General features: G+C 40.3%; 1 long non-coding RNA gene across 1 annotated transcript in view; it reads left to right on the top strand.

The window, feature by feature from the left end:
* The first annotated feature begins 3,367 nt into the window (after positions 1 to 3,367).
* Positions 3,368 to 20,605, top strand: part of LOC147001011 (uncharacterized) — a 37,873-nt gene continuing 20,635 nt past the window's right edge. Inside the window, exons 1-4 of the long non-coding RNA XR_015045340.1 lie at positions 3,368 to 3,492; positions 4,007 to 4,125; positions 8,149 to 8,224; positions 9,895 to 10,027. This is a non-coding gene — a long non-coding RNA (uncharacterized LOC147001011). The remainder of the gene's footprint in view (positions 3,493 to 4,006; positions 4,126 to 8,148; positions 8,225 to 9,894; positions 10,028 to 20,605) is intronic.

Raw genomic sequence — 20,605 nt, 5'->3', positions numbered from 1 at the left:
TTAATTTGTAATTTAAAATCTTGATCAGTATCATTTAGGATTTACCAACATTTATTTAAGTGAGAGGAGTATTTGACAGTCAAGTGTCCCTTGGAATATGCCTTAAAAAATGTTTACTAAGACAAAATATTAAGGCCCAGGAGGCCCATATATAGTAGTAGCTTGCCCCCTGGGAAGACAAACACCTAATTAATGATGTTTTTAGAATCTAGGGTGAAAGGAAGTAACTTTAGAGGGCTTTGTGGATTGTACAGAACGTTATAGTTGCTTCCCTAATGTCTGTCACTTTCTTATGCTATGGAGGTCCTGTTCTTTGAAAAGATCATCTCCATTGTTCCCATGTGTTCTAAACTGAGCTGTGTCACCCAAAAGTCATACAATATAGCCTGACCTCTTCCCAGTGTGACTACATTGGAGATACAAAGCCAATTACTGATAAACAATGTCATGAGGATGGAGACCCAACCCAGCAGTGCCTGTGTCCCTAGGAGACGAACCTGAGACACTAGATACAACCATGTTCTGAGCAGCAAAGATCATGAGAGGACACAATGAGGTGGCAACCACCTTTACCCCAGGGAAATCAAAAGGCCTCAGGAAAATCCAGAGCTATGCAAAATTAATTTCTGTAGATGAAGCCTTGTAGCCTGTGATAGTCTGTTATTGTAAAGCAATGCACATGCATGAGCTGCTAAATTGGGAGTAATTGATGCTGTGACCCCACCAATATTGTCTCTGATAGCTACTTGTCTCATGGTTTTTCCCTGGACATCACAGGGACTCCAGTGACACTATCCACAGTGGATTTGTTTTCCAGCAGAGAAGCCTGTTGCTTTAGTTCTCATGCATGTGGCTAAAGAAGCATGTAGCTGCATCGCTGTGGGCCAGTGCCCTGCAAAACTGCCAGAGGAATAAAAATGCAAAAGAAATGTGTTTGGAATGGGGTTGGGGATTTAGCTCAGTGGTAGAGCGCTTGCCTAGCAAGCTCAAGGCGTTGAGTTCGGTCCTCGGCTCCGGAAGAGAAAAAAAAGAGCAATGTGTTTGGAGCTCCAATCAGTTCATGCCCGAAGGCTGAACTTCTCAATCATTCAAGCTAATAAGTCTCCTGAATTGTTCGTGCAGTGTTGTTTTGATTCCTTTATTAGTGGTGCAAACTGATGTAAAGGTCTGCAAGGGGCCCACAGCCAACTAAACTCTGACTCCCAACGAAAGCTCCCAGGCAGCTGTTGGTACACAGGCTATCGTGTCTTCAAGTTGTCACTTCCAAGTTCCTCAGGAGGAAATTCGGTTTGTGCTTCTATGTAGGTCTTTGTAGATAGATAAATAAGAAATTTATAATTGCGTATGCGGCATAGAAAGCTGAATGCCAAATACTTAGCTTTGTCTCAGATCGGCCTGGCTCTCAGAATCTTTTTTTTCCTTTTATGGCTCCAGGTTAAAGTTGACCCAAAGCATCATTTGCACCGTTCGGAAAGTAGAACCAAGACACTGTAAACACAGGTGAGTTCAGTCATGATTAGATGCTCCCAGAGAGAGACAGACAGAGAGGAGACAGGCTGTTTCACCTTCTCAGTCCTTGCCCTGTGTCTACCTCTTGGGCACTCTGTGTTCTTGCTAACCTGCGCTAACTCAGCTTGATCACCAGAGGCAGAGGCAAGATTCTCCTGCTGACTGCACCAGCTTGTCCTGACACTCACCTCAGGTGGGTGCGCCTGACCTCATTCCCCCGAGTTCTCCTGCAAGCTCCCACTTGTTCATTTGTGCCCCTCCCCGAGGGCTAATGGGGGCAGACTTCTCTGGGCCCCTAGCCCTTCCTCAGCCTCTCACTCCCCAACTTCTTGGGTGTGGCCCTGCTTCTATAAATAATATAGGCTCCACTCTATTCTTAGTGGCCTGGCTGTCCTGAAGGACCTCTGACACACGAATGCATTCTGAAACAGCAAATGGAACAGGAAAGAGAAAGTACGAGAGGGAAAGAGTGATGCTATAAATAACACACACAGGGGGTTCACACCTAGCAAGAGGCTTGGCAACACAGAGCTGAGGAGGTAAGGGAGACAATTCTAAAATCCATCCTAAAGTATATGAAGACCATTCAAAGAATAATCAGTATTATGAAAGATTTGGCTCCAGCAACACTTATAACTACATACATCTTAAAATGCTACATAAACATAATAATCACAGAAAATGCTGTGTGAGTTTTCTTTAGAGCCTTCGCTTATAAGTTGCGTTTTCTAAAACCTTATGGTATCTTGCTGAGGGGGGATAAAAAAAAAAACAAGGCCGAGATCGTTCAAAGGAAAAGGAGTTCTGTAGGTATGAAGGCGCGGGAACCAAATACACATTGCTATGCTGACTGCTGGAGCTCAGCCATCTACTTTCCTGAACACAGGGCTCCCCTCCAGCTCTGCCTTGCCTTTGCAAGAGCTGCTATGGAAAATAAATACCAGGAGTGTAAGCAAAGCAAGGGAAGGAGGTGGCCCCCAAGAAGCATAGAGATGATGATGATGATGATGATGATGATGATGATGATAAAAGAAGCTCCCCCGCTGGGACTAATAGAGTCCCGCTTCTCCTTGGTTTTAGACGGGATCTGCACTCAGCTATGCCCTCCAGAGAGATGAAATCCTCTAACCAAACAATGCGCTGACAGGGGAACCTCTGCTCCTGTGTTTTTCTGCCCTGGCTCCAAGGAGTTGGTTTCCTGGCAACCTGCCATGGTGCCCTCATTGCTCCGAAGCATCATTGGCCTCTAGGGGGAGCTCATCGGCCGTCAACCTCTGAGCATCTCCTCCTCAGGGCTGGCAGGCTGGCCCTTGCAGAGCTCAGGTTGGGCAGCAGCCAGAATAAGGTTATGGCAAGGCATGGATAGGTATTTGATAAATTGGTGTTTTGTGCCTCCTGCACTGTGGGCAACTTCCTGACAGACAACTGCTGACTTTCTAGACTTTGAAGCTAAAAGATATGTAGGAGACAGAGGTCTCGTGGTTTTGGCTAATAAAAGTCTTCCCTAGCTAACTGATCACAGATCAGTAAGGGAAAATGTCTCTCTCACTTCTGGTTTGTTTTACCAATAACTGATTAGTCATTAGTTGAACTGTCTAATGACTTAAAACAATCTAACAATGCAAGATGTTCTCCATTGTGCACACCTATTTTCTGCCTCTAAAGATTTCCTGGAGAAAGAAGTCATGCAAACCAGAAAGCAAGGTGAGCAGGCATTTTCATTTTAATGAGAAAGCCTGACTGTGACCTGCGCACACGCAGGGCAGCCCGCTGAAAGAGGAATTTGTTCTTCTGTGGGTACTATGTCCTGGCACTCCATCCCCCAGATATCTGTTTTTTCAACCCTCTCTCTAGGTGTGTATGCCTTGCAGCTTAAATCAGGTCAGAGAGCAGATCCCAAGGGCGGAAGGAAGAAAGCATCTGCCTTTCTCACAGGAGAACTCCAGCCGCAGTGACTGGTACCAGCCCAGGCCAATTGTCAAGGTCAGCGCTGGGAGGAACCTGTTTACTTTGGTCTTCTCCCCAGCTTCTTGGTTTGGTTCTTAAGCATTCATTTCCTATTTTGAAGTTGAGATGATGGGTTGAGGTAAATAAACTGAAAAGCCACAGTCAAAAGTCTACTATGGAATTTTTTTTAAGCATTTAGTTCTACCAGAAGTAGAGGAAGGGACTAGCTATACTAGGGAAATTCTGCAATGGTTTCTTAAATGGTAACTCTGCTTATATGTTAATTTCCCCCATTATTCTATACAGCTTCAAGCTAGGACAGAACAGGTTGTCTATGCTGTCTTCTTGTTTTAGAATCCTATTTGCACAGTGGTATATTGCTTCCATGGAGTGAAAGTCTAACCTCCCACCTCTGAGAAGTGTATATACCAGGCTGCTTACCTTCAGTTTGAAATTGAAGGGTACAGGCATTCACATTTTTGTGAAAATAGTCTCTTAAATGCTTGCTTTTTCCATTCCTTTTATGATCACTTGCACGTGGGAACAGAAGAAATTTATCTCAGTTATGTTGCCATCAGGAACTCAGAGGATCTTCCAGCTCTTTGAAAACCAGCCAAGGACTACATGTATTCGAAAGTGACTGCAAATATTACAAACAGCAAGAGGGAGGTAACAAAGATGGCGGATTTCTGTAATGGTGTCCATATCCATCTCTGTTCAAAAATGTAGGGAATGTAGCCCATGAGGTGCCCAGCTCTGATAATATAACTACAACACAACTCCTGCACGTAAGGCTCAGGGAACATCACAGAAGAGGGTGTGGAAAGATGGTAAGAGCCAGAGGACCAGGATACTGCGGCAAGATAATGCCTTCTATATGCAATAGGAAAGCTGCACCCATGAAATGATTATCTAAACATGTCCTGCATACTAGCATCACCAACTGGTGTACCAGTGTGAATGGGGGGAATCCTACAGGGTTCCTATCCCTAGCTGAAGTGCTATAGGCAATTAAAGACTTCCTATAGAGGAAGAATGGGTCTTTTCCAGCAGTAATTCAGCTGATAGGTTATAAGCCCTAAGCACATATATGTAAGAGCAATGCTAAAAGGACTTAGCAGTATGTGTACATTTTTACTTGTATGCATCTATATATGTATACACACACACACATACATGTAAGATAATGTCACAATAACAAAGAAGAGGTAATGAATTTGAGAGGGAGTCAGGGGGCTTGATATGAATTAGAAGGGGGAAAGGGGTGTGGGGATGTGAGGTTGAGGCACACCCCTCTATAAACAGTGCCTCTAGTCTTTGCCTGGTGATAGGGAAGAAGTGCCTATGAGTTGTGTACTTTTAAAAGTGGGGACAACCTGATACCTTTGATCCTTTCCTTGTATCCTCATGAAAGAAATGGAGGCATATCAGAAAGAATAAATATCACTGTAGAAAACAGGAAGGGATAAGGGGAGAAGAAAGTATAAAATCGAAAAGATAAACCAGATATTACTTAACATCACAGTATGGCTGGTGTGTATATAAGGCATGGGGTGACCAGTACCCAACCATCAGGGAGTCCTTCTCCATTTTATGCAGATGACAGAGAGAGAGAGAGAGAAAGAGAGAGAGAGAGAGAGAGAGAGAGAGAGAGAGAGAGAGAGAGAGAGAGAGAGAGATCCCTTGTCTTTTGAAACTAGGGTTAATATTGGATACTTAATTTATGGAGAGCAGCCCCTTAGCAACAACCCTCGGCATGATCTGTTGCCGCCACATTCTGTGTGGTGAAGTACAGATCCTTTCCCAGTGCAGTAGATCTGTGGAGGGCCACAGCATGATTGGCATTCTAAAGGTGGGTCTCAAATGATGCTTCTGCCACACTGGGCAACAAAAGGATGTCTGGGAGATGTGGTGTCATTATTTGATGTTGAAAGAAGCTTTTCATAACCCTTTCTGTCATTCCTGTTATTCTACATGGGGAGACTTTAAAATCAATAATAAATTGCTGTTGGCTCCTTGTCATCCCTCATTCACCCCGATGATGAAGAATGTAGGCTCTACAGGGAAATGATATTCTTTGTCTTTTATTCATTACTTACTGAGACTCTAGTCTCTGGGACAAATGTGCAGACTTGAATAAGCCAATAAGTGAAGAAGTATTTTTTTAAAAAATATTTTGATTAAGTGGTAAGGTACAAAGAGGAATAATATTGAACAATTATTTGTAGGTTCTGATGGGATTTTAAATGAATGGTTAGAAGAGTTTATACTTCATAATAGAAACTTAGCTTTCTTGTTGCTGTGTTGTGTCAAGATGGGATTCAGTTGGGGTGAAGTTTGTTGATATCTGACTCATATCCCCTTGTCTGTCATCAAGTTTTCTTTTTCTTTAGAGAGTGCTAAGTTTAAGGTTTGTAGCATCATTGAAAGAAAGAGTAAAGCTGTATCCTATATCTCTGTTTACACACAGGCACACCCTCTTTCTATCAACTTTCTCTAGCAGCATGCTGCATTTTATGAATGAGGTGCGCGCACTGACACCTTGTTACTGTGTGTCCCTTATAGTTCGTATTTGGGTTAATTCTTGGGGTTGTATCGTCTATACATTTTGACTAATACAGCCATTGTCATTGTTTCTCACAGAGTTGTTTCATTGTTCTCAGATTTCTTTTTTGTTCTGTCTATGAATTTTCTCCTTTTTCTAAACCCCAGCAAGAGGCTTATTTTATTGTCTTCGGTTTTTCTTTTTCTAATAAGACAGAGTAATGAATCTGCAGTGTGACCTTTTCAGTTTTGCTTCTGTCAATTAGGGCATTTAAGTTTCCTCCGGGTCTTTTCGGGGGGGGGGGGGGTTAGTAGCCCATTTCCTTCAGCACTGAATAACATTCCATTGTCCAGATGTATCATAATTATTTACCCAGTGATCTATTTAAAGATGTCTTGGTGGCTTCTGTGCTTTAGCAATTATGAAGGAGGCTGCTATAAGTGTTCACATGTAGATTCTTTCATATAGACAAAAGTTTTCAATTTCTTTGTACAAGTACCACAGGGTGAAATTGCTGTATCATAGAATAAGTTCTATGGGAAACCACTACCTTGCCATGTGGAATGGCAATCTCATTTCACATTGCCACCAAGAGTGAACAACAGTCTCATTTCTCCATACCCTTGCTAGCATCTGATCCATTGTTTTTGGTTTAGGCCAATCTAATAGTGTGTCAACAGCATCTTATCACCATCTTTATTTGTATCCCTCTATGACCTATGATTCAGAGCCTCTTCCCACACTTTGTTTGCTATTTGTGGATATCCTCTGTTTGGATGCCAGTCTTGGGAGCATGTTTTTGATGGTACCCTTTGCAGAGCAGAACCTCTTAGAATGAGCCAGGTCCTGATTACTCGTGCCTTTCAGGGAGTTTGGCTGTGCTGTCACATCTAAAAAGATGTCATCAAATCCAAGGCTATAAATTTTTCTTCTATATTATCTTCTTAGAGTATTTCTAAAAGGTTAAAGTCTGCGTCTAACCCACACCTCTCTCAGTGCAGTTGAAAACACTGTTCTCTCCGGCATTATGGTTTTTACTCTTTTGCCAAAGATCAGATGATTACACTTATGTGGATAAACAATCCATTTATCTACCCCTTTGGCAATGCCATTCTGGCAGGATTACTATAGTTATGTGGTAAGTTTTTCTCTAAATCTGGTAGGCATGTCTGAGGAACAAGTTTACTTTCAATTGAATGTTTGCTTCAATTCTACGGCAAGATCTTCTTTTTTTTTTTTTTTTTTTTTTGGTTTTTCGAGACAGGGTTTCTCTGTGTAGCCCTGGCTGTCCTGGCACTCACTTTGTAGACCAGGCTGGCCTCGAACTCAGAAATCCGCCTGCCTCTGCCTCCCGAGTGCTGGGATTAAAGGCATGCGCCACCACGCCCGGCTCGGCAAGATCTTCATATGTGGCTATGTATGTATATCTACCATCTGGTTCATTATATGCAAACACATCACTAAGTGAGCTTTTCATGTCTTACGATTCTTTACAATGTTTACATGACCACAAGGCAAGCATGAGCATGTGATCCACCCTTTCTATCTCCCTTCTTTTCTGACACTTTTAGAAGATGTTCTATAAGATCAGATACTCTCTTGGGACTAGAATTGAAGAAAAATTGAATTAACTTCTAGTTCCTATGGTGCCAGATTAACCGCCATGCCAGCTTTATACCTGACTCCATCTCCCACAGGCTTTGCTGGTTCTCCGTGTTCTATTTGGGATGCTGTTCTCCAGACTTCGCTTGACTGAGCTGGCTTCTCTCACTAGCTTTACTGTCGATAGTAACTATTGCCATCCCTTGGGGTTGATCTTATCTACATATTGTATACTATTAAAGTACTAGCTTAAGGCAACTTTTAACCTACTTTCTATTTTGGACTTCCCAAGAAATGTCATAGATTCTTCATAAATGTGAATATCTGCAGAGAAAAGCAAGTGGAGTTGTCACATAGTAATCTGGCTTTAAGTGGAATATAGCATGGTATGGTCACATAATGCGTAGAGGCATCTCTCAACCTAGGACCCATGCTCCTGGATGGGTGATTTCTTTTCAAGAGCAATGTGAATGAAGGTTTTGCATGAATATCTCTACCAAAAGCAGATAAATGCTAATCAAGGTCATTGTATCATGGCTTCCTAGGGTGTTGTCAAGAGAACTGAAAGCCTGACCTGTGCCTCAACCCAGCATTGATCTTGACTCTTCAACTCACATCAAGGTGACGCTCTTAGCTTTTGTCAGGTCACTCACTATAACTGATCATGTGAAGAAAAAGGAGGACTGACATTCATCGGATGTTTATGGCATAGGCTTCTTTTGAAACCCCAGATTGGAAGTATGTTATCTGTTCTATCTACAGCAAAAGTGCCTGTCATTATTCCCATTCACTGAATTTGGGTTGTTCTAAAACACATAATCAGTTGGCTTACCTAACATATTCACAAGAGTATGCTGATTTGGAAACGTATTTTAGGATCTTATACTGTCTAGAGTGGTAATACATCCTAGAGGTTAACAAAGTGCCTTTGTCCCAATATAAGAAACAGAAGGATAGCAGATACTTGATATATGTATACCCAATTATTATTATAGAATATATATTATATTACAGTAAGCATGTAGCATGTAAGGATATTCTATATATAATAAAATATTTATAATTTATTATATTATATAAACTACAAATACTCATATATACTTTATGTTATACTTTATGAAAATGTATTGTATATACATATAAATATACATATATTTACAAAGAGCTTCTAAATATCTTAGCATATATATGTGTATATATATCATATAGATTTATATAGTGTACCACATATTTATGGTACTTTTGAACATGCATCTCCTTACCTATAAAACAAGGATGTGAATGCTGATTTCAAAGATTCTCTTTGAAGATTAATTGATTAAAAATCAATAAAGTGTCCAAAATAAGAGATGATATCCACAAGGAACATATTGGTCATAAGTTTCTTTAACGCTTAAACATCAAAAACAAATATGCAGAAATCATGTGGAAAAATTTGAATAAATATTATTTTCAGTGGTTATTAGAGAAGAACTCCCAAGAATGTGTGTGGGTAGTGTGTGTATGCATAGTCTTAAACATGTGGACATACATATGTGTGGGTCTCTCTACGATGACCCAAGGTTGACATCAACTTGGGGTGATGCCTCCTCCTTCATCTTTTATTCTTTGAGGCAGGGTCTCCTAAGCAGATCCAGAGCTCTCTAACTACAGTAGTCTAGTCTCTGTACTCAGCTGGGACCACCTGTGTGGTTCCACCGTCTGAGGTTGGAATTCCAGGCAGGCTGCCTTGGCCACCTGGCATTTCCATGAGTCTCTGCACTCTGTCAGTCTTCTTACATCATGACAAGTGCTTTAATGTCTGATCTGACTCCTCAGTCCCAGGATAACACTGTGTTAAGCACAAGTTTCTTATTTATATTTAGTAAATCAAAGCATCCAAAACAATGACAAGTTTTTCTGTTTCTATGTATTTAATACCATATATCAGAATTCCAAATCACCTCTGTATGTCTCAACTTCCCATTTTTGTGCCTTGGTAGGTCTCGATGTAGATATAATGATCTATCTTTTGAAGCCTTCATTTACTTTATGAAGCTTGTCCATATTCAGATTTGCTTTATTTCAGTTTCTGGAATCTGGACTGACACATTCAAACATTAACAAGTGAGGACGCATCTCATTTATTTGTTTGTGAAATGGATTAAACAGATCTCCAAATTCTTTGTTATTCTTCCCCTTGAATCTGAGACTTTTCCAAAATAGTCAAAGTGATTAGTCCAAAATTGATAGCGTATATGTTTCTAGATTCAGAGTCTAAGAGGGAAGCTGTATCTATTTCCTGCCTTCAGTCTCCAGGAACCTAGAGCATCAGGAAGTATGATTATTCCAAAGCTGCAGTGTTTGAGAGGTTCCTCTCCTAAGCTCCAGTTGACAGCTCCAGTTGGACCCAGACTTCCAGCCATCCTGGAGAAAGTCACAAAGGTGAGTGAAGTCATGTGAGTTTCTGTTCTCTGCTGTGTCTGTCTGCCAGTTGCACATCCCTGGTCCATGTCAATCAATGTCATGCCATATGAACACAAGGGCTGCCCAGTAGATGCTTGGTAGCTCTTACCATCCCCAAACTAAGATACAGTAAAACAGGGGTTGTAGTAGGATACTAGACTTGGAAATAGTTTGCTGAATAAGGGGTTCCACATAAGAGGAAGCAGAACGAGTTTTTCTATACTGGGGATTATTTTTAGAGTTAGAGGATTGTATCATGGTCTCCAGGTAATGAGAATGGACCATTAGATGTTGGGGAAAAAAACTGTATTTTACTAACAACAACAGCAAAAATTACTTAACTGTTTACTAACCATCTTATACAAATCTGTAAATATTCATTAATAATCATACTTTGCCTAAAAATGTTTGTTTTCTAAGAGATTATTATATTTGTTCTACACTAATGATATTCCCATGTGAAGTTGTGAACATAAGTTAACATCTTTTATTATACTGTAAAGGATCTCTGATACAATTTCCATCATAAGAGATTTCATATAATATTGTTTCCTGGTTTTGGATATGAGTGACAAACTTAGTTTGTGAAACACAAGCAACGGGTATTGTTTATAATACTTCTAACAATAATTTTCATACTTAGGAAGTAGATATCGAAGGACAGAAAGTGTGATAATTACTTATGCTAATTGAATGAACATATATGTTAAAAGCAGGTGAGATACATGACATGTGGGTTTGTTATTTAGACTCTCCTTAATTCGTGGCCCTGGTGTCCGTCTGTAATTATAATACCTCTTCATATCATACAATTCCCCCAGATTGGAATTATTTTGTATTCTTGGGGCTTTACACATGCATTTGAAGGGACTCAAACTCATGCCTCTAATGTTAGACTTCTTACCAGATTCCAGATCTGTATTTTAGATAGCATAAAAACCAACAACTATCTAATAACTCAAACTAAACTTCCTGAAAAAAAATGACCCAGTATGCCCCTCGTATAATCATTTAGATCTATCAAGCTAGAAACTTTGGAGTCACTTTTATCTCCCCTTTCCCTCATCCTATAGATAATTAAACTTCAATTCCTGTGATTTCTATCTCTGAGCCATTACTTCTAGCTGGCCTCTTGTCTCTCTTTCCACACAATTATACCCGCATCATCTATCTCCTACCCTGGTCTATAATCTCTCTTTTTCAAGGCAAACCACTTCAATATTTGTTATTGAAAACCATCTAAGGAGAAATGAAGTCCAGCAAGGAAAAAATAAAAAGGCTTCTTTTTAAATGTAAGGCTAGCAAAAGCCATTTCCCATCCAAGCCAAAGGCAGTTTTCCTGCATGTTGATTTAATTACTAGGACTTTCATTATACCATGGTTTCTTCTCTATCAAGGTGTGTGCATGCTTACAGGGAGCTCAGTGGATGGATCTTCAAAACGCAAGCTCCCTGGTATAACCACCACACATGAAAAGAGTGTTCTGAAGACCCTGTCCATGTTCAGTTTCACAGACTCTTGCGCATGCCCCTTCTTCTTTTCCGTTCTTGTACTTGGTATAAAGGGAAGGCAGTATGTCTGACTCTTTTTACTCAACTATGAAATCCCTGTTTATTTTTTACATATAGTAGTGGTTTGTTTATTGTTAATTATACTATGAAATGTATGAAATGCGATTATGGCTATATACCACAATCAATTAATCGGGTCTGCCACTGGTTGACAACTGAATGTTAGAGTTTTAGACTATTTAAAGAGAGATTCTGTAAACAATTTAACTTGATTTTATGAGTGACTATGAGCTCATTCCCGTTGGATAGATTTTTAAGATGGTGAAGATGGCAGTTGTTGGGCTCCCAGGGAATTTATCTAAAAGGGAAATTACCTGTGAGTCACTCCTTATTCTGTTCCATTCATTTCTGTTTTATTATATCAATCTGTTTTGACAACTTTGCCCTACAACTCCATCTGAGTCACTGTAGCTTTATAGTACATCCTGTCACGAAGGGGCCTAATCCCGTGGCTTCTTTTTCAGATCACAGGGGCTCTTCTTTTAACCTTAACATTTCTATACAAGTTTTAGAACAGGACAAAGAAATGCCACGAAGATTCACACAGGTTGTTTTTCTATGATTTGAAATATGGATTTATTTAAAAGGACTAGGTATCTTTAAAATATTGACTCTCCCAGCCCCTAAACCCAGAGCACTCTCCTTCCTTTAGGGAGATACTCATTATTTGCTTTTAAGGATATTTTGTATCATCCCTAAGAGGCCTCCCATTCTTCGTTTGCTCCAGAGTAGAGGAGCTTCATGAGTCTGGCACACTCGCTTTATTTCTCATGGTTCCCTTCTTTCTTTATTTCCTTCTAGTCCGTTCATCTAGGTATCTCTAAAAGCACACTGCTGCCTCTTTTCTGTTTGTACATATGATTTTTCTCTGCTTCTCCATCATTTTCTTTTCTTTTTGTTCAACATGATACCTTTACTGAGTTTTTTGGGAATTTCACATTATGCACCCCTAGTCACACTCATTTCTCAGTCTTTTCATGTCTACCCGCCACCTTTGTGATCCTCCCAAAAGAAAATAAAAATTAAAATAGAAATAAAAACTTCAAAACCCCAAACAAGCATAAAATAGCAAGTCCAACTTATGTTATATACTCACTGGGATATAGTCAAACTCTTGGTGGCCTGCCCCTTAAATAAAACTGAGACATAGCCCTCCCGCACCCCCACCAGAAACCATCAATTGTAGAGAACTAACTACCACATCCTTTTCATACATTTTAAGAGTTAGTTCTCTTTGGTGGCTTTCTGGTTAAGCTGCTACTTTTGGGGTGGGGTTAGGACTGGAGGTAGGGATTGTTGCAGAAGCCTCCCATTCCTTTTTCTCAACTAAGTGTCTTCCATCATTGAGATCTCTGTAAAAGTAGGTTTTCTTGCTCTTTATAGTCAGTGGGAACATAGATCATGGGTCTCCACATTGTTTCTGGTGACAATACATTTCACAAACTCAGCCCCAGGCTTCCGTAAGACCCTGGACCCAGACAAGGCCCTCAGAGGCAGCTCTGACCACAAACACTACTGTGGCCCCAGGTTGGCAATGCAGAACACTTACATGGCCCACAGCAGCACCCATGGACATCAACATAGATTCAGGTGGCAGCACAGCCAGGGATATTTGCATGGCCTTTGTTGGTAACATAGGCTGTAGACATCAACACAGACCCTTGCCTGTGGCAGAACTATGGACCCAGGACATGGCCCTAAGTGGCAGCATGAATCTGCTGGCTTTAGGTGGCAGAGTAAGCCATTCACATCAGCCTGGTCTTCAGCACCTTTCACAGCCCAGGTGGCTTTAGGCGACTCTCGGGGTAACTTGGTACCCAAAATAAGCTACAGGTAAAGAACAAATATATCTTAAGACTATGTGCAATGAGATATATCAACTCCTGCAATGGTTATTCTTGACTGTCAACTTAGCTAGATTTGAAATCACCTAGTAGACATGCCAACTGTTGCTTTAACTTTAACTGAGGGAGGGAAGACTTACCCTGATTATAGACATCCCTTAGGCTGGGGTTCAGGACTCTGCATAGGAGAAAACAGTTGAATGCCAGCATTCCTCACTGCTTTTGTTTATGCCCATGGTCCTCAACCTGTGGGTAGCGACCGCTTGGGGGTGTTGAATGACGCTTTTACAGGGGTCTCCCAAGACCATCAGAAATATCAGATGTTTACACTATGATTCATAATGGTAACAAAATTACAGTTATGAAGTAGCAACAGAAATAACTTTTTATGGTTGGGGGTCACCCCACATGAGGAACAGTAAGTAGTAAAGGGTTGAGCAATAGTAAGGTTGAGAACCACTGGTTTCTCATCATGGTGGACCCTCAAGCTTCAAAATAAACCCTTTTGCTGCTTCTCATTGAGTACTTTGTCCAAGTGAAAAGGAAATTAATATAGCCTCTTGTCCCAAGCCTGAACTCATATCTCCTGAGTCAGAAATAAGGAGCCTGAGAGTCTCTGCTTAACAAGTGCATGACATGACATTTAGAGACATTAACTCATGAGGTTCAGGAGCCTGAGCTTTTTTGGATCATTCTTTTAAATGACAGCTTTAGATCTATGAGCATAGTTATTCAAGGATTGTAGCTTTGGGCTCAGTACCTGGCTTCCATTCTCTCTGGGAGTGAATGATATTTTAAAGCTAGGCTTCCATCAGATGAGAATATAGTCCAGTTGGAAAGCACTTGCCTGACATATATTAATGATTTTAATGATACCTTTGCTTAAATCTCCAGCAGCAGCACCACCACCACCAAGAAAAATAAGACTAAATAGTCGTTTAGGAATAGAGAAGCCTAAAGACATCAATAGCATATTTTCTCAGCTTATATATATGTGTGTGTATGTACATGTATATGTATATATATATATATATACATATACATACACATATATACACACATATATACATATATACACACATACACATATATACATATGTATATATACATATATACACATACACACACATATATACATATACACACATATACATATACACACATATGTGTATATATATATATATTTAAGGTGAGAAAATATGCTATTGATGTCTTTAGACTTCTCTGTCTCTATATATGTGTATATATATGTGTGTGTATATATGTATATATCTATATCTCCAAGATCAAAAAGAGAGGCATTACAGAAACCCCATCTCTCTTGTTACCATGTACAAGAAGGTACATGGTTGCCACAATGGATGCTAGCCAGGTCAAAGGGTCATGGACTCTGTGGACCTTACCCATCCTATTTTCATAATCGTGTCCCCAATTAGAGTGATACAAGCGAGATCCAGACTCTAGCATTTGACATTCTATGTCCCTTGTAATGGAGGTGAAAGAACAATGCCTGTGGACCAGGGCTGCCATTCATGATGGCCCCTATGCCTATAAAGAAAAGGAAGGGACAGTGAGCTGCTTCTTTATTGTGGCTCTCTGAGTCATAGATGGACCGAGATAACTGGAGTATGTGCGTGCTCACAGGCATGTGTGTGCACAGATTACTTAAAGACTAATTTTTCCACTCCCTTTCCACCTGCACAGTATAATCCATTTATTCTACACGGAGCTTTCCAATTTAAAAAAGACCTTATTTGGCAAAAGTGCTGAGGTAATGTCACTGAGAATCAATTCCTATTAATAAAATGTTAACATGAAGAGAAATTCAAGGGATTCACTGTGCTTGCAGGCAATGTCAGAAGATCACACGAGCCATTCACAGCCACATGCAGAAGTGAAATTAGAAGAAAATGTGCAAGCATCACTTAATCATGGTGATGCAATTGTTTTATGCTGGGACAGAGTCTTCTATAGCCCAGGCTCATCTAAATTCACTGTAGATGACCTTGAAATTTTGATCCTCCTGCCCCAGGCTGCTAAATGTTGAGGTTTTGGGTATGAGTAACCATCCCTAACTCAATGAAGCTCTATCATTTCTTTGTCATAAAGTATTTCCATGCTGCTATTAGTTTCTTAAAAGCTGGATTCTCACAAAGAGATAAACAACAGCAGGATAAAAGAGAATGATGCTGAATTTGGAAGCACTGTGAGGATGCTGAGGAGAATGTAGTAAATCTCTTGGACATAGGCTGAGGTGGTCAGAGCTTATCTATTTCTACACAGTGCGGTTTCGCCAGAGCCATAGAAAGAATATAGATTTGAGTTCGTGTCTATTGGTGACTCCGTCCAACTCTAGTCTCTGAGGATCTTACTCTGAAACAGATTTGCAGGAGGACTCAGGAGGACTAATTGTTACCACGCCAAACTGCTCGCTACATCCGGCCCATTGCTTCCCTTGCTATTCAGCAAGACATATTCGACTTAATGGACAAAGGGTACAATGATTACAGGCCATGGAGATGTCTCTGACTACAACTGGGTTTTAGAACAGATGATCATGACACCAGCAATGAGGACAACACACTCTGCTGTAATATTACAGAGCTCGCTGGAGATTGGCAGATGTTGAAGGGTGGTGAGCATGAAGGAATGAGGTTTACATAAAGCACCTGTGGCTCCCAATCCCTATAACAAGCTATCTCATATCAGTGATCCTCAATCTCTAGCAAAAGGAAAAGAAGAACCTGGATGCTCACAAAATTATGCCTTGCCCAGGGTCAACTCTTACATAAAATGTACCCCTGTGGAATGGTGGGGGTTTTGTGGTTGTTGTTGTTTTGTTTTGTTTTGTTTTGTTTTGTTTCGTTTTGTTCAAAGTAGACTATTGGTTCTCCAGATACTGTCAAAGCAAATGTGTGAGAAGCAGGAGAGGCAGTTCTCTGAGCAGACAAGGTATTCATCATGATAAAGCTGATGTGAGGGAACATGAAATTAATTTTGTTAATTCCATATGTGAAAGTAAGATGAGCCGTCTAATATGAGTCCCAGTTGCAGAGGTTGAAATATGAGGCCGCAGGATGGGTCATTTGATGCTTAATGTACATCATCACTGCCATTGCATCCCTGGTACAGCATGGATAGTGCTTTCCAACCTCGGTAGCACACACTTGGGAGACTTAAAACAGGTTGAAGCTTGGCTTTCACCTCCCTCCTTATTTAATAGATCCTGCACATACACAGGAGGTTAGCATTCTTAAAACTGATGTACAATCAAGACTTTGCCTAGCTGATAACGGGGGCAATGTTGGCAACTCATTCAAATCACCTAGGAAACCTTTTAAAATTCCAATATAATCTGTAACCTATCATCAATCAAAGCTGAGCAGGGCAATTCAGTTTATAGATATTTGTTCAAAGACACCTAGACAATTCCATATTTTGTCCTGGATTAAGAATTATTGGTAAAGTTTTTAAAATTCAGTTATTCTCATCTGTCTAAACAGGTTTTCTTGGATCTTGGGAAGCAACAGCATACACGTGCATGAAAATATATGTATTTACAGACACATACACACAAACACAGACACACAGAGACACACATATATGCACACACAGACACATACATAAAAACAGATACAGACACAGACACATGCATGCACACACAGTCACATACCCACAAATAGACCCAGACCCAGACTCAGACCCAGACACACACACATACCACACACATGCACACACATGCATCCACATACACACACACACACACACACACACACTCCTTTATCATGGATTGGAGGACAGAACTAAAGAGACAATTCTTCAAGACCAATGGTGAGGGTTTGGGGAGTCAGCTCAGCAGTTATATGAGTACATACAGCTCTTCCAGGGGACTCAGTTTTTCTTACCCATGTGGTAGCTCACAAGCATTTGTAACTCCAGGGAAATGGGATTCCCTTTTCTGACCTCTGGAGGCATCAGGCATGCAGGTACACAGACATACACACAGACAAAATACCCACGCACATAAAATTAAAAAAAAACAACACATTTTGTTTTGTTTTGTTTTTTTTAAATCATAAAAAAGAATTAGTGGTAAAATTGCATTGGACTTGAATGTTTCCATCAGAACTCTAACATCAGCAAATGTTGTCAGAAAAGGCACTGGAGACTTGTTCCTAATTTGCAGAACGAGGGCCGATGGTTGTCAGGTCAGGTTCTGCGAGTGAGAATCTCTCCTCTAGGAGGGACTGTCATTCAGCTGCTCACATCCTAATGTGCTCGAAAATGCTGATATTGCTAGATTGTCTTTTTCTTTTCCTCGGAGTTAGTTATGAAACATCTAAAACTCATGCACGAGACAAGAGGGAGCCAGCTTATAATTGCTCTGTTGAAGCGTTTTGGCAACTCCGTTTGCAACTGTCAGAATTTGAAAGTCAGCGATTCTAAGATGCCTAGAATCGTTATGTTCATGGATTATGCGGCTGCATCTGCAAAGGCCACGTAGGTTTTGAACAAATGACTGACTGGATCAGAGATCTTTTGCTGGTGTGTGTACCAGACACACCAGTGGGTCTTTTCACTCATATAATCTGATCCTGAGTGCGATTCCGTGGCACAGAAACTTGCATATATTTAAAGACTGGAATGAAAGAATGCTTAAAATCATACAAGTGCATGAAGACAACTTAGGTGTCTGCTCCCTTAAGTTATTTCTCATCAGTCTTTATAGAAATGTATTGTTGTCCTTAACTGAAAATTTATCCCATCCTCTGAATAACTTAATATTTGGGAATGGTTGTGTATAGATTTGGTTTTGTTCTTCTTTGTTTCTTTATTTTTCAACAGGAGCTCATGTAGCCCAGGCTGCCCTCCCACTTGCTCAGGAGTCCAGGGTGACCTTGAACTTCTGACATTCCTCTTTCCTCCTCAGTGCTCTGATTATAGAACTATGCCAACACTCTTGTTTTATGTGCTGGCACTCAAACCTCGGTTTTTGTGTGTGGTAGACAAGAACCCTACCAACTGAGCTCCACCCTCAGTACATTTTAACATTTGTGTGGTTGATTGCAAATAAATTTTATGGTCCTCACTAACAAGCACTTAAGAGAACGGCTTCCTGCTAGCCTTCCCTGGTCCTGGATCCTGTGATTTTTCTGTTGGGTCTTTGTAAGATTTTCCCATAGTTAACACAGAGCACACCATTTTGCAACCTGACCAACAGTGAGGAAGTTTCTGCTCTCCCCAGATCCTCGACAGCATTTGTCATCAATTGCTTTCTTGATCTTGGCCATTCTGTTTGGGTGAGATGAGATCTCAAACTGGTTTTTATTTACATTTTTCTATTTGCTAAGGCTATTAAATGCTTTTAAAGATGTTTCTTGGCCATTTTTAATTTCTTCTTTCTCTGTTCAAATACTGTATGTATGTATGTATGTATATATATATACATATATATATATATATATATATATATATATACACACACATACACATATATATCAATTATTCTAATTCTGGGCTTTTGTTTCACACTTTCCTTTGCTGTACAGAAGGTCTCACTTGTCATTTGCTGCCTTAATTCCTGGGCAAATAGAGTTCTATTCAGAAGGTTCCCTTCTTATATCTATATCTTCAAAAGCACTATTAGTAGTTTCTGCATTTCAAGTTTCACATTGTGAGGTTTTGCCACACTCTCTGGTCGAGTCAGTTTGACCAGCCGAGAGGCTTAAAAGCTATTCATGAAGCAAAAGAGTTTCACAGAAACTTGCTCCTGGAGTCTGGCGTTCTCTCTAACCCATACATTAATTTTCCATTCCCGCGTTAGTCTAGTGTATGGATCCACGTGCTCTCGTTTAGTATTACCCTATTATAAGTGCCTTTTAAGATTGAATTCTGACATAGCTAAAGCCTTCCACCAGTGTTCCAACCGTCCTAGAACATCCTTGAGCTAGACAGTGACATTCAGAATAGCCTCTGGTATTACACTATCACTTAGAATAAAAGCCAAGTCGCACCCATATACAGGAATTTACAATGGTTTAGGAAGTAGATTGGGCTATGGTTTTAGAGTATTGCATTATTCATGAGATGGTTAGCTAGAACGGAACTCCCTAGTTAGAACCATTACTTGGGTGTGAAAGCCCTTGCCCTAGGAGTGAAAAGACCTCACACCTGGCTTCTAAGACTATAGCTGACCTTAGATAGGGCTGACTTTGTCTCAGTAATTTTATTGCCCAGTTCCTTCCAGTCTTTGCGTTTTCATTCCTCTGTTCTGTGTAAGAGTCATTTAGCATCCGGCTACCTCATTTGTACCTTGCGGGTATGTCACCCAACTTATTGTCTTCTATATAAAAAGTCTGATGCTTGACTTGACAAATACATTCAGATTCCACACGACCTCTCCTGTGTGCATCTGTTTGTCATTCATCTGACGCTTTGCCCACCTGCAACTAGAGACCCGTTCCATGCAGACAAAGGGGCCCAGAGGGTCTGCGGCAAGGTTTAAAAAATGTATTTGGAGCTAATTATTGTGCAGGTCGATAGATATGGGTCTCTTCTGATTCTTCTCCATGTAGACATCCAGTTCTCCAAGCATTATCTCTTGAAGATGCTCCCTTTTTCTTCAGTGTGTGTTGTTGACATCTTTGTCAAGTTATCAGAGGGCTGCAGTTATGTGTGCTCATAACTGGGTCTTCTCTTTTGTTCTTTTGGAGTACATGTGTGTTTTTGTGCCAGGACAAAATACCTTTATGTTTTTTATTGTTATAATTCTGCAGCCTGTCTTTAAATCTGGAATGTTAAGTCTTACAGTCTTGTGCTTGTTGCTTTGGCTGTCTGAGGCCCTTTGTGGTTCCATTGGAATTGTAAAACGCCTTTTGCTGTTTCTGGGAAGAAGGTTATGAGGACTTTGTTCCCCAGGTGTCTACTTTGGGAATTTCATGCTTTCCAGGATCTATAACTAGGAAAGCCAAGCACCACTGTAGAGCATGAAATAGACAAGGGTTAGCATTTATTTTAAGGATGTCTTTACTTATCAGTTCATCCTTAAAAAAGTGCTCAGAAAATTTGATCTACTCAATAAATCAAATAAATATTCCTGTGAGGTAAAATTTAACTGATCAATTTCCCATATCACTAATACA

This window comes from Mus caroli, unplaced genomic scaffold (genome assembly GCF_978045245.1).
Source record: "Mus caroli unplaced genomic scaffold, Mus_caroli_1 scaffold_15, whole genome shotgun sequence".
Lineage (NCBI taxonomy): Eukaryota > Metazoa > Chordata > Mammalia > Rodentia > Muridae > Mus > Mus caroli.
Note: the sequence above shows the minus strand (reverse complement) of the source record. Positions and strands in the feature narration are given on the sequence as shown.